Genomic DNA, 14103 nt, shown 5'->3' with positions numbered 1-14103 from the left:
TGCAGTTCAGGCTGGGCTTGAGCTCACTTGTAGCCCAGGCTGGTCTTGAACTCATAATGACCCTCCTGCCTCAGCCTCCTGAGTACTGGGACTACAGGTGTGTGCCACCATGCTCAGCTCACAAAGAATCATTTAGTGTAAGTATGTCCAATTCAATATTGGGGACATGATAAAAAATTATTTGTTATTTATGTGACTTTCTAATTTAGCTACTGTGAATTTTTACTTGCTAAATCTGGTAGCTGCAGTCCTGGGGCACCTGGCTTGAAACAGTGACATCTGTTCTTTAAGATGCAGCCTCCACAGAGCTTATATCTTCTAAGTAACTTTTCTTTGTAGATTTGTCCTCAAAGATTGTCTGGGGGACAAGGGGGTTGGGGTTTGTGGAACCTTGCAATAGCTATTGTCCAAACTGCATAGGTGGAACTGGCAGTTCTGTGGCCAACCTGGCTGGTCATCTGATCACTTTCCCAGAGGTCCTGATGTTAATGGATCACAAGTCTATTTAGAAGGTGTCTTACCCCATTTGATGTTGCTATGACAAAAATCCATGGGGCTGAATAACTTATGAAGAAAAAGTTTCTTTTGCTCCTAGTTTTAGAGGCCAGGAGGGCTGAGTGGGCCCTGGCAAGGTCCTTGTGCTGCTTCAATTAAAAGCAGAAAATAGAAGGGCAGAAAGATTCATGCATTAGAGACGTAATATGAGGGGACAGCTTCCCAGGACAATAACCTGCTCTGTAACTATCCAGCTTGGTGAGAATTAATGCTCAATTCCTCTTAATACCCTTGTTACCTCTTATGGGACCCAGCTCCCTGCACCCCACCATGGCAATCAGATTTCAACATGAATTTTGGAAGGGACCAATGATATTCAAACCATGACAGAAGGCTACTGTTTTTTTATCAGCCATGGCAGAAACAGACCATCTTGGGTCTATTTTTATCTCTGGCTTTTTTAAAACAGAAAAAGAAGATTCTGGATCCTTTCACTTGGCAGGCTCCTTTAAACAAATGGTCTTTTGCTAAAATAAACCAGCACCATGGTTTGTTGATGGGAAGGGTTGGAATCTGGGTAGGCCAAGTGGGCAAGATATTTAAAAAAATTTTTACACAGATGTTCAAATGGCTGGGTGTGTAGTCTGGGACTTTGGAGTTACTTTGGCTCTGCTTGGGTAGACTTGACTTTCTTTTCTTTTGTTTATGGTGCTGGAAATTGAACCCAAGGCCTTGCACATTGGAGGTAATCAGCTCTGGCCTGGCACTCTTACCATATGCAGAGGAGGGACCTGTAAAGTGGGGTGGCCAGGAGTGAGCCAGGCTGCCTCAAACACCTCTGACCGCCGTCTGTTCTGTCAACTGTACCTCACTAAGCTCAGTGTCTCCCCTCTGATCGTAACAATAACAATAACCACCGCTACACCGCCTTTTAAACATTTTTCTGCAGGGCTCCACGCTAGCTACTTTATGTATTTTACACAGTTTGTTCTTCCCCTCAACTCTCAGCAGAAGGTCGCGTTAACTATCACAATGTTAGTGTGGATATTTGTTTTTGTGAGACAAAGTCTTGCTGTGGAGTTCAGGCTGACCTTGATCTCAGGATGATCCTTCAGCCTCAGCCTCCAAAATACTAGGATTATAGTACTAGGGTTACAAATGGGTGGGAAAGGGAAAGGGGAGAGATTCAGTCAGACGCATAATAAACAGCTCTGTGAACCTCTTCTTTGGCCCCTTCGGCCCTTCTTCGCTCTGTTTACTCTGCCTGGTGTTTCCAGAATGGCTGTTTACTTGTGGGTGACCAGTGGGATTTTTGACAGGAGGTTGAGGTGGGGTTAAGAGATGCGATCCCTCACTCCTGTAATCCCAGCACTCGGAGGCTGAGGCAGGAGGATCATTGCAAGTTTGAGACCAGCCTGGGCTACAAAGTGAGCTCAAGGCCAGCCTGAAATGCATAGTGAAACCTGTCTCAAAGAGACAAAAAAAAAAAAAAGAGAGAGATGCAATCCCCAGGATGCACCCCATGGAGCAACTCGGGCTGGCTTTGGAGGCCACAGGCCCTCTGTAGACCTCCTCCACCTGCCTCTCCTTCAGAGCTGCGGTCAGTGTTCCTCCCTGACCCCTTCAGGGAGAGGAGGACCCCTCTGTTTTAGCTCCAGGGTCTGTACTAGTCCCTTTTGTCTTTCTCTGATTAGATTGTTGGATCTCTTCTGTGTCCAGTGGGCCTTGACTGGAAGCCAGGCACAGCTAGGACTTGGGCCCCCCCAGAGCCGTTTGCTGGTCGCTCCTGCCAGGCATGACATCTCCATCCTGGCTTTCCGTCACTGTTTCACAACAATTGTAGCAAATTCCCCGTGCCTGCCAGGCCACTGACCCTATTACCACAAAATTGGTGTTGAGTTTTACATCACTTGGCCCTAGAACGAGTTCCTAGGTGTCCCACCTGACCCAGAGTGCTTGATTAGAACTATTTTAAGAAGGCTTTCCTGAACATCCCATGCAGGCTACAGCACTGAGCTGACCCAAAGAAACAACAAGATGACAATTACTCCCTGGCCTGTGCTCTAAAGTAGTTCAAAGCCATGTCACCAACTACCTGCTTATTATTATTATTATTATTTTTTTGTCTTTTTGAGACAAGATCCTGCTATGCAGTTCAGGTTGGCCTTGAACTCACTTTGTAGCCTGGGCTGGTCTTGAATTTGCAACAATTCTCCTCCTTCAGCCTCTTGAGTGCTGGGATTGTAGGATTGCACCATACCCACCCTGATTAATTTTTCAGGCTGGAATTTCATGGGAAATTTGACCAAAATTATCTACCTGTGGCTCCTAAACTCACGTTATTTTGGGGTTTGTTTTGGAGATTGAAGGCAGGGCCTTGAGGATGGTAAGAGCCCATATTCTTCCACCGCGCTCCACACCCTGGGGCCTGAATTCAACTTTATTGAGGGGTAATGCATAGAAACACACACAGTTCATTCAGCGCAGTGAATTTCCACGGTGAACATCTCCATGCAGACAACTACGCGGACTGTGTCCGTGCCCAGAACCGCAGAACCTTTCCCCCAGGCCTCCTCAGGGCACAGCCAACCCTTCTCCTCCAGGCTAACCATGACCATGACTCTTCTTGCCATAGACTGTAATTATCTTTGCTTTGGTTCTTCCTTTGATAGCTTACACGATAGAACAAAGGACTGTAGAATATAATTATCTTTCTTTGGTGCTTAAATGACCACAATTTGAGGAGTTGAAAGGAGGTTAAGGGGGGGGTGGGGAAAAAAGAATCAATTGATATCATGTACAGGTACAAATTCTCTATGGTGAATGTGATCATTATGCATATCTAAAAGTGTACCAATAAATCTGATTTTAGGGGGGAAATTGCCACGATTTTATCCAAAGGAGACCCTTGCTAGCTGGCTCCTCTTCCCTTGTGATGCCATTGATTTTTTAAAGCACCAGTTTCCTAGTGCACTTAGTCATAAAAGACAAACATTGTATAGTTCCATGGAATAATCAAACTCTGGCAAACAGGGATTGGGAGTTATTTCATGGGTATAGAGTTTCAGGTCTTTTGTTTGTTTGTCTGTCTGATTTTTTGTTGAGACAGGGTCTTGCTGTGTTGTTCAGGCTGGCCTTGAACTCTATGTAGCTTAGGCAGGCCTTAAACTCATGGTAATCCTCCTGCCTCAGCCTTCCAGTGTTGTGATCAGAGGCGTGTACCATCATGCCCAGCAAAAGGTAACTTTCTGCTATACACGTAGGTCTCAGAGTTTTACTCAGATAGTTCATCTGAGAGCTGATTGTCTCTGAATTTTATTTTATATTTTATTTATTTGGGTTGAGTTTTTTTGAGACAGGTCCTTGTTAAGTAGTTCAGGCTGGCTTTGAACTCGCAATGATCCTTGTGCCTCAGCATCCTGAGTGCTGAGATTATAGGCATGCATCACCATACAGGGCTCTGTTTTTGGATTTTAAGTTCCATTAGTTTAAGGTTCTTAAATCAGGAAAAAAAGTTTGCATCACCTGCTTTATCGCTAAGACACATTTGGTAATTCAATGTCATCAAATGTCAGAATTGCAAGAAGTGTTGGAAACTAAGTGATAAATCAACCCTGGGTCAATTTACAGATGTGCAAACTTGGGGCTAGAGAGGCTGACAAGTTAAAGACGCACAGTGACTTCTCCTGACATCTGATTCAGGGGCCTTTCTTACTGAGGAAGACTAAGGAACGCATGCCAGGAATAGACACACCGTTAGAATATGTCATGGAATAGTTCAGTACTAGAGTCTGCTTGGCATATGTGAGGTCCTAGTTCAATAGGGGGAGAGAGGGAGAGAGGGAGGGAAGAGAGAGAGAGAGAGAGAGAGAGAGAGAGAGAGAGAGAGAGAGAGAGAGAGAGAGAAGAACAAGAAAAAGAAAAAGAAAAAGAAAAAAAGAAAGAGAAAGAAACCAGCCAGGTGCTCTGCCTCTGAGCTACATGTCTGCCAGGAGCCTTTTCTGTACATGAATTCTGTTAGGATAAACTTTTTTGTATTATATTTCTTTTTTGTTTTCAGTTACTTTTTTGTGTGTGATGCTTTTTTTTTTTTTTTTTTTTTTTTTTGTCTTTTTGAGACAGGGTCTTACTATGCAGTTCAGGCTGACCTTGAGCTCACTTTGTAACCCAGGCTGGTCTTGAATTCGAAACAATCCTTCTGCCTCAGCCTCCCGAGTGCTGATGCTCCCAGGACTTGGCCCATATTAGCAAGTGCTCTACCCTGAGCTGCACCGCTAGGCCCAGGTTCTTTCAGCCTAAATATTTTCAGGATAGTAAAAAATAATAAGAGAGAGTGTTCTTGTCTTATTTACAGTGCTAATAGAAACAGGTCTGGATTTCCTAATAGTTTTCTAATGTATTATTTTTTGATTTATAGATGCAGGCCAGGCATAGTGGCACACGCCTGTAATCCTGCATTCAGGAGACTGAGGCAAAAGGCTCACTGTGAGTTCTAGGCCAGCCTAGACTACCTAGTGAGTTCAAGGCTAGTCTGGGCCACATAACGAGACTCTGTCTCAAAAAAAAAAAAAAAAAAACAATCATGGAAAATTTGAGAGATATAAATAAATTTTTCATACCATCTCTAAGAAAAGCTGGATGATTCTCATGTTCAATCAAGAAGGCATAAAAAGGCATAAATTTTTAAAAATAAATTTTTAAAAATTAGCGGGGCTGGGGGTTTAGCTCAGCGGCATAAGCAACTGCCTTGCAAGCAGGAGGTCTTGAGTTCGATCCCTGGTACTGATAAAAATGAAAAAGACAAAAAAAAAAAAGGCATAAAAATATTAAATGCTTCAGAATATAAAAATAATATAGGTCCACTACAAAAATGTAATGTTTAGAAGAAAAAATAGCAGGCTGGGGGTTTATCTTAGCAGTATAAACACCTTCCTGGCAAACACAAGGTCACAAGTTTGAGCCCTGGTACCACAAAAAAAAAAAAAAAAAATTGTACTAATATTAAAATATAAAACAACTCTCTATTCAGATTTCACAGCCAGGAATATTTTAAAAATAAAAACAAAATAAAATGTTTACTTTTCAGCTAGGAAAAGCCACAGGCGATCCCATGGCTTCCATGGAAACCAGAGTGTAGCTATGTAGAGAAAAAAATAACGCACATGTATGCACGTTAGAGTCACCCTAGCTCTCATCCCACGAAATCACATGTCAGTCGACACCCTGGAATGTATCACTTTACACCTGTGCGATCTCTGAAAATTATGTAATCTCGCCACAGCTCAGTTTCCTCGCCTGAGAAATGAGACTCATATTGACTGAGTTACTGCAAAAATTAAGTATGAACAATGTCTGGTAGGAGTGCCCAGTAAAGATGACCAATTAAAAAAAACCATCAAATGGGAAAAAAATTTAGAGGGCATGCTGAGGCCCAAACCCAAGGCCTTCATACTGACTTAGTCTCTAGTCCCTTTTTATTTTTTGTTTTGAGACAGGGTGTCACTAAATTGCTAAGTTGCCTTAAACTTGTGATCCTCCTGCTTTAGTGCTTGAGATTGCAGCTGTTTTCGAGGCATGCCTGCCTTTCAAATGGACAAATTCTTAAAGCACATGGGAAGTATTAGCAAAATAAGAGGATGAGCAGAGCCGGCAACTTCAGGGTGGACTGATTTCATGAATTGTGGGCTGCTGCCCCCAGGGAATGGCTTTGCAATCCGGAAAAAGTGGAAGAGTTCTCGTGATTTCTCTCTTTTAGAACCACTTAAAACGCTTAGGGTTTTTCTTCTTCCCCCCTCTCTCCCTGCAGTCATCTTCTTCCATAAACTGAGTCCCCAGTTACACAAATGGTTGAGAAGATGTCCCTAGAGGAAATCTCCTAATGGGCCGATGATTACTGGAAAAGCTGGCAGCCGGTGCACTTCAGATGAGATAAGAGTATCCATCTGACTCTATTTTCCAAGCAAACCATTTTATCTGATGTCACATTCCCTGTAGTGCTAATTTTTTTTTTTTTTTGGTCTTTTTTGTTTTTATCGGTACCAGGGATCGAACTCATAACCGCACACTTGCAAAGAAGGCGCTTATGCCGCTGAGCTAAATCCCCAGCCCCCAACCCCCAGCCCTGCTAATTTTTAAAAATTTATTTATTTATTCTCTTTTTGAGACAAGGGCTCACTCACTATGCAGTTCAGGCTGGCCTTGAGCTCACTTTGTAGCCCAGGCTGATGTTGAACTTGCAAGGATCCTCCTGTCCCAGTGCCCCATGCTGGCATTACAGGCCTGTGCCCTAGTAGTACTAATATGTTAAAATTTTTTTTTTTTTTTTTTGCGAGAGAGGATTTCATTATGTGGACCAGGCTAGCCTCAAACTCACAATCCTCTTGTCTCAGCCTTCTGAGTGTTGGGTTAAAAGTCTCTGTCTCTGTCTTCCTCTCTCCCTCTCTCCTTCTGTGTGTACTGGAGATTGAACCTAAGACCATTACACTGAGCTACATTCCCAGAGCCTTTAAAAACACTTTGTTTTGTGACAAAGTCTTGCTAAATTGTCCAGGTTGGGCTTGAACTTGCAATCCTTCTGCCTCAGTCTCAGAGTGTTGGAGTCATAGGCATGAACCACCACGGTTGGCATGAAAGCTTTCTGGATGTTTAAGAAAACAGACCCAGAGTGAAACGGCCTTAGTTACCTTCTCATCACTGAGATATGATTCCTGACCAACACACACAATTTCAAGGAGGAGAGCTTTATTTTGACTCAAGTTTCATTCCATGGCCAGCTGGTTCCCCAGAAGAAATAGCATGGCAGAGGGACCGGGGGAGGAGAGCTGCCCCTGGCTGTCTGAAACCCTCCGGGCCATGCCCCTGGTGACCCTCCTCTATGCACCAGGCTCCTCCTCCTAACAGCAATTCAGCTGCGCGGCCCCTGGGATTCAGTCACCTTCCAAAGTCCTACCAGTAAACAGGAGGCTTTGGGGAGATATGAACCATAACATGCCCTTAGGCCAAAAAAGATGCTAGACCAAAGTACCCCCTCCAGCGGCCCTGGCTTGTTAAAATGATATTTGTCATATTTGAAATAGAGCCATATGGTGATCAGAGCAGAACAGAGCTGCTGGGTATGGGAAGTCAGGGATGGCTGTGAATCTCTAGAAGGAGGATTGGTAAGTGCCACAAAATCATCCCTGTCATTTTTAGTTCTAATCTTTAATTTTCTTATGGTAAAAATGTAACTTAGGGTCTCTAACTCAGTGTTATTGTGAGGATAAAGGAAATTGGCTTACGATGTTGAAGTTTTGTGCAAATGCTAGTGTTCTTGACTTTGCCATTTACTAGCTGATTGCATCTGTGAAAGTGAATTAACCTCTCTGTCTGTTTTCTCGGTCTGAGGAGGCTGGGTATGGTGGTGCATGCCTGTAATCCCAGCACTTGGGAGGCTGAGTCAAGAGGATCATTGCAAGTGTGGGTCCAGCTTGGGCTACAGAGTGAGGCCTTGTCTTAAAAAGCAAGCAAGCAAGCAAACAAACAAACAAACAAAAAATAAATAAATAAAAATAAAAGTAAGCACACACACACACGTGTATGTGCACACTTACACACACACTCATAAATTCCTCCCAGCCCCAACATGGTCTAACAATAGTGGCCTCTCTCTTCCAGGGCTGTGGTGATGAGTGTAGGCCTTGTGCTTGAATATGTGCCTACAATGATCAGGAGCAGAATTTGGTGCCACCGCCTTGACTCAAGCTAAGAAGCCAGCAGTGGTACCCATTTTTGCTTTTGTACCATTGGTACAAATGTTACGATAGGGAGCAAGGTAAATAACATCCTACTGTCACTCTGAAAATTCTTTCGAACCAGGGGCTGGGGATTTAGCTCAGCGGCATAAGCACCTGCCTTTGAGTTCGATCCCTGGTACCGATAAAAACGAAACAAGACCAAAAAAAAAAAAAAAAAAAAAAAGAAAATTCTTTCGAACCAGCAGACTCTCTTAAGGGGTCTTAAACACTACACTTGAAGAACCACTGATCTACCAGGTATGATGGTTTACACCTGTAATCCCAGCACTCAAGAGGTTGAGGCAGGAGGATCCAGAGTTCGAGGTCACCCTGGGCCACACAGTAGGCTACGGAGCTAGAGTGTGTCTCAGAAAAAAAATACTGTAGAATGTTTCTCCATTTAGGTTTCATGAGGGTTTATGTTTCCTCACAAATGAATTTCATTTTTGCATTTTGGGGCAAGACTACAGAGAAGCGCTGAGAGGTATGTGATCTCACCATCTCCCAATCACATTGAGGCTAACAGAACCACTTGTACTTTATTCTAGGCCTAGAATGAGTCATTTCTCCAGGGAGCCCTGGTTTCTTTTATTGGAGAGACCAACATCTGTAGCGTCAGCCCTGGCTGCACGTTGGTTATCCAGGGAACTCTTAAGGTTTTGTTTGTCTTGTTTTGTTAGTGGTGCTGGAAATTTAACTCAGGGTGTTGTACACATTATGCAAGTGCTCTGCCACTGAGCCACACTCCCAACCTAGGACTCTTAAAACCACAAAGAGATGGCAGAGTTAGTAACCTCTGCAGTACCCTAAAATATAGAGCAACTTATCCTGGCCTACCTGGGACCTTCTTGGTACTGAAAGTCCTCTGTCCCAGGAAATCGCCACAGTGCTGGGTAAATCGGGTTGTCATCTTACCTTGATGGGGGAAGAGAGAACTTTCTAGAGTTTGGAAATGTTCAACACCATTATCTGGGCGATGGTTATCCGGGAGTGTACACAAAAAATTGTGAAATTATCTACTTGCAATAGTGCACTGTACATGTTCTACTAAATGTGTGTTGCACCTTAAAAAGTACTCTGACGTTGACGTGTTCCAGATGGATTAAAACATCCGTGGTGGGGGAATCTGAGGCATCGGTATCATGGAAAACTTCTCCAGAGGTTTCTCATGCTCGGCTAGGTTTGGGAATGGACACAGTCAAATTTCCAGGGATGTCGTTAAAGTGAGGCTTCAGCAGGGCTGGGCCTGAGATCCTGCATTTCTCATAGCTCCCAGGGCTGCTGCTACTGGGCAGTGCCCCTACAGCAAGGCCAGGCCTGCTCTAGGTTTACCTTGGGGCTAGAGAGGGACTGATCTGTAACTTCTTGGTGCTATGAGTGAGAAAGGACAAAAGTGGGAAGTAGGGGCCCCAGGGTACTACCGGGGAGGCAACATTCAAGGAAGATTTAGGGTGAGGTTAGAAAAACAAACAAGCAAACAAACCAACCAACCAGCAGTGGGCTCATGGGCAATCACATAATGAGAGGTTGAGCCCACCTCTCTGCCGTGCTAGGCTGGCCTGACCTTGGATGTCCTTCTCAGCCTCTCAGGATCGAGGACCCCAGCCTAGGTCAGCTGCTGATCTCGTCACCCTGGAGCCCTATGTCTGGGGCAGCCTAGTGTGGCGTCCAGAGGCCTGGCTTCTCTGCCCAGACACCGTGGAGACTGATACGAAGCTCCCGGCTGGTTTAATTACCCAGATGGGAAGCTGGCAGCGGGAGCCCTGCCCGGACAGAGATTAATGACTCCATTCTCTTCCCAGGCAATCGTCCTCTGCGGCCCAGCCGGGAATGTAGATATAAGGTGTGAATAAAGTCCCTCTTCTGAGTGAGCACATTTTTCATCATCTCCAGATGGGATTTTGCTCCCAGAGTCTCTTGGTTCACAGCCAGCAGTTGTCTTTGTTTGGCACAATGACCTGGTTGGTGACAGAGCATGTGACGGCCCCCTGGGCACAGGGCAGAGACCTGGGGGCAAAACTGTATCACTTAACAAAAAACTCGTGACTAATACAGGCTTGTTGTGAACAACTTAACTAGGAAGCCACACATAAGGCAACAAGTGACAGTTTCTGTTCTCCTTTCCTTCTCTCTGAAGCTAACCATTGTTGTGTTAGGTGCATGCTTTGGTGTTTTCCTGTTTTGCTTCCCTTTTTTCTCAGTGCTGAGGATGGAACTCAGGGCCTCATGCGTCCTGTACTAGGCAAGCGCTCTACCACTGAGCCACACCTCCACCTCTGCTGCTTCCCCCTTCTGAGTCAGCTTCCCCCCAGCTTTGTTGAAGTATCTTTGAAATAGCAAAGGGCATGGGTTTTAAGAAGGTATGTAATTTGATTACTTTCAGCATATACACACCCACAAAATGTCATCACACAAGCTGTATGGAGAATGTCATCTAAATTCACCCACCCCAGCTTCCTGAGTCCCTTTGAATCCCCCTCCCCTACCTCCTGTGCCACTGAACCATTTCTGTCACTATACATTTATTTCTGTATCTAGATTTCATGTGAAGATGTGCAATATATATTTATTTTATTTTATTTTTTGTCTTTTTCCTTTTTATCGGTACCAGGGATCGAACTCACGACTGCCTGCTTGCAAGGCAGGTGCTTATGCCGCTGAGCTAAATCCCCAGACCTATTTATTTTATTTTATTATCTATCTATCTATTAATTTTTGGCCTGGTATCTTTCACCCACCACAATGGTTTTGAGTTTCATTCATGTTGTGGAATGGTTATATGTCTTTTGTATTGCTGAGTAGTATCTTTTTTTTTTGGCTTTTTCTTTTTTATCGGTACCAGGGATTGAACTCATAGACTGCCTGCTTGCAAGGCAGGCGCTTACGCCACTGAGCTAAATCCCCAGCCCCGCTGAGTAGTATCTTATGACAATGTGATAATTGAGAATTTATCTATTCATTCGCCTGTTGGTAGATTTTTAGAGTTCTAGATTTTGATGATCACAAATCTTTCTTTGGCCGGGGATATAGCTTAGTGACATAGCATGAGGCCCTGAGTTCTATTCCTGGTATTCAAAACAACAACAACAACAACAACAACAACAAAAAATCCAAACCAAACCAAACAAAAAAAGAATACATGTAGTAGATCTTTATTTGAAGATTTCTATAGAAATCTTTTGTATACACATGCTTTAGTTTCTCTCAGGCAAATGCCTAAAAGTGGAATAGTTGGGTTGTAAGGTAAGTATATATTTAACATTTTTGTTTGTTAGTATGAGATACAGTCTTGCTACTGAGCCCAGGCTGGCCTCAAATTTGTGATCCTCCTGCCTTAGCCTTTCCTGTGCTAGTATTACAGGCATGCATCACCATGCCTGGGCATATTTAACTTAGCCTTTTCCCCAAAATGGTTTCCTACTTTTTATATTCCCACCAGCAGTGAGAGTCCCCTGCCCTCTCCATCCTGGCCAGCAGGGTTAGGGTTCATCTAAACGTAACCTTCCAGCCTTGCCAATTTAATGAGAGCGTGTCTCAAAAAAATTAAAAGGGATGGGGCTAAAACTCCATAGTGGAGCACTTGCCTCGCCTTTGCAAAGGCCTAGATTTGATCCCTGGTACCAAAAGCAAAAACAAAAACCAGAAAGGGACATTCTCTTTCCAAGACATTCCCAACTCTGACTTTCTGGCCGGCTCCAGCAGAGTTCTGTTTAGCCAATACACAGAAAGCATTGAAGATGCGATGCACTTCTTACCCACCATGGCTCAGGGCCCATCTCATTTTTTCTACTAGCTTCTAGAACATTCAGCGTGCTACTCTGGATGCTCCTGACATCCCTGTGTGCTCACAGGGATGTCACAGCAGAGACAGTGGCATTTAGGGAGGGATGGGCTGAGTCTTGCTGCTGTCTGTGGGGCGTGCCCATTACTCAGATGCCCTTCCTTTGGAAGAAAAAGATGTCCAACCAGCCCCGGGCTGCACCAGCCATCATGGCTGAAGCGCCAGGCATATGAATGAAAAAGTCATTTCTGACAGCCTTTCAGGCCTTGCCATGCCTTAGCTGCATTTATCTCTGACTACAGCTGAGTGAAAGACCTCAAGCAAGGACCACCCAGCTGACCCCTGTGAACTCTGGAGCATGAGAGATACTAGTCAGTTCTTGCTTCAGGCCCAGGGTGGCTCCTTATCCAACAGTAGACCCAGAGGCAGAAGTGAACAGGCAAAGAGACTGACCAGCCTCCCCCACCGAGCCCAGCACCGCTCAGCCCAGGGGTCTCCACCTCACCCAGACAGCTGGCCACACTGGATGGGACAGGAGAACACATTTCTCTTTGTGCCTTGAGAAGTGGCATCTGCCACGTACCCCCCAGCCTTTCGAAAGGACAGCACAGCAGGTTTTCTGGGAACTGGGTCACTTTGGATACTTTGATCCTGGCAAAGGGGAGAAGAATCAGGTAAAGAACTCCAGGAACTTTACAGGAAGCCACTGGTCCTCATCATGGGGACACACCATGCTAGAAAGGGCTGGCTGCCCTTCTTTGACACACTTAGGTCATTGGGGCCACCTCTCCCTGCTGCACAGATTTTAAAATCTGTCTCCATGGATAACTGACTAAAAATTACACACTAATATGACACAGGTACACACACATATCCACAGTCCCTCCCTTTCCACTCTCAGAGGCCATGACTAACATTTTCCACTTTTATTTGAATAAGAAGTGCAAAGCATGTGGCAAAAATATCAGAAAGCACAAAAAGGTCAAGAGATAAAAGCAATTTCCCCCTTCTTCCCCACCTCACAGCTGTTCTCCCCAAAGGCAACCACTGGTGCCAATTTGTTACATCCCCTTCCAGAGCTATGCTGTGCTAGGGCAGCATATAATACAAATAGTCATAAAAATGAAACAAATGGTAATGTGTTACAAACATTGCTGCACCTTGTTTAGTCCCGGAACGATGTGTCCCAGGGGTCTCCATCTGCAGATAATCGACTGCTTTCTTGTGGGGAGGGACCCTCACTCACTTAACCAGCCCCTACCAGAGGACATCAAAGTTGATGCAGCTATGAAGCAGACAATAATCTCAGACTCACATTTTCTCACACACCCATCCCTCGATCTGTAAAGATTCCCGAGTCAAAGGCGCAAAATTTGTGATTTTGACAGGAGCTGTGTGCTTCAGAGTCCTCACTGAGGCACTTGGTGGGCAGCTCTGTGCTCAAGCTCCCGCTTTGCTGTAGCCTTCTCAATGCTATGCAAATGAAAGTCAGCCTTTTTGGTATGGAATCCTGTACTATGTATCTGTGTATTTTACACTGGAAATGTTTTATTAGGAAATTGTATATCTTTGTATGCTTAGTTGTCATGGCAACCACTTCTGGCCTTTTTGTAGCTATTTCTTAGAGCTTCAGGGTATGTTTATGGCCATTCATTCATTTATCAGATTTAGCTATTATCTGTTGATTTTTGCTTCAAAACATGAGGATCTAGCTCACACATTTACTTTATGTCTTATCTGTCTATCTTTCTGTCCTTTTCCTTTTTTTTTTTTTTTTTTTTTTTCCTTTTTATCGGTACCAGGGATCGAACTCACAACTGCCTGCTTGCAAGGCAGGAGCTTATGCTGCTGAGCTAAATCCCCAGCCCCATGTCCTTTTCCTTTTGCTTATGAAAAATGTTTATGGGCTTTCCATCTGTAACAGTGATACCATTTTTCTTTTCTTTTCCTTTAAAAACATTTTTTTTTCTGAGTGTAGTGGCACACGTCTATAATGCAAGCACTTGGGAAGCGGAGCCAGGAGGATCCCTGCAAATTTGAGGCCAGCCTGAACTA

Source organism: Cavia porcellus, unplaced genomic scaffold (genome assembly GCF_034190915.1).
Source record: "Cavia porcellus strain 051 isolate PalLab524CR breed Dunkin Hartley unplaced genomic scaffold, mCavPor4.1 scaffold_5, whole genome shotgun sequence".
NCBI classification, from domain to species: Eukaryota; Metazoa; Chordata; class Mammalia; order Rodentia; family Caviidae; genus Cavia; species Cavia porcellus.
Note: the sequence above shows the minus strand (reverse complement) of the source record.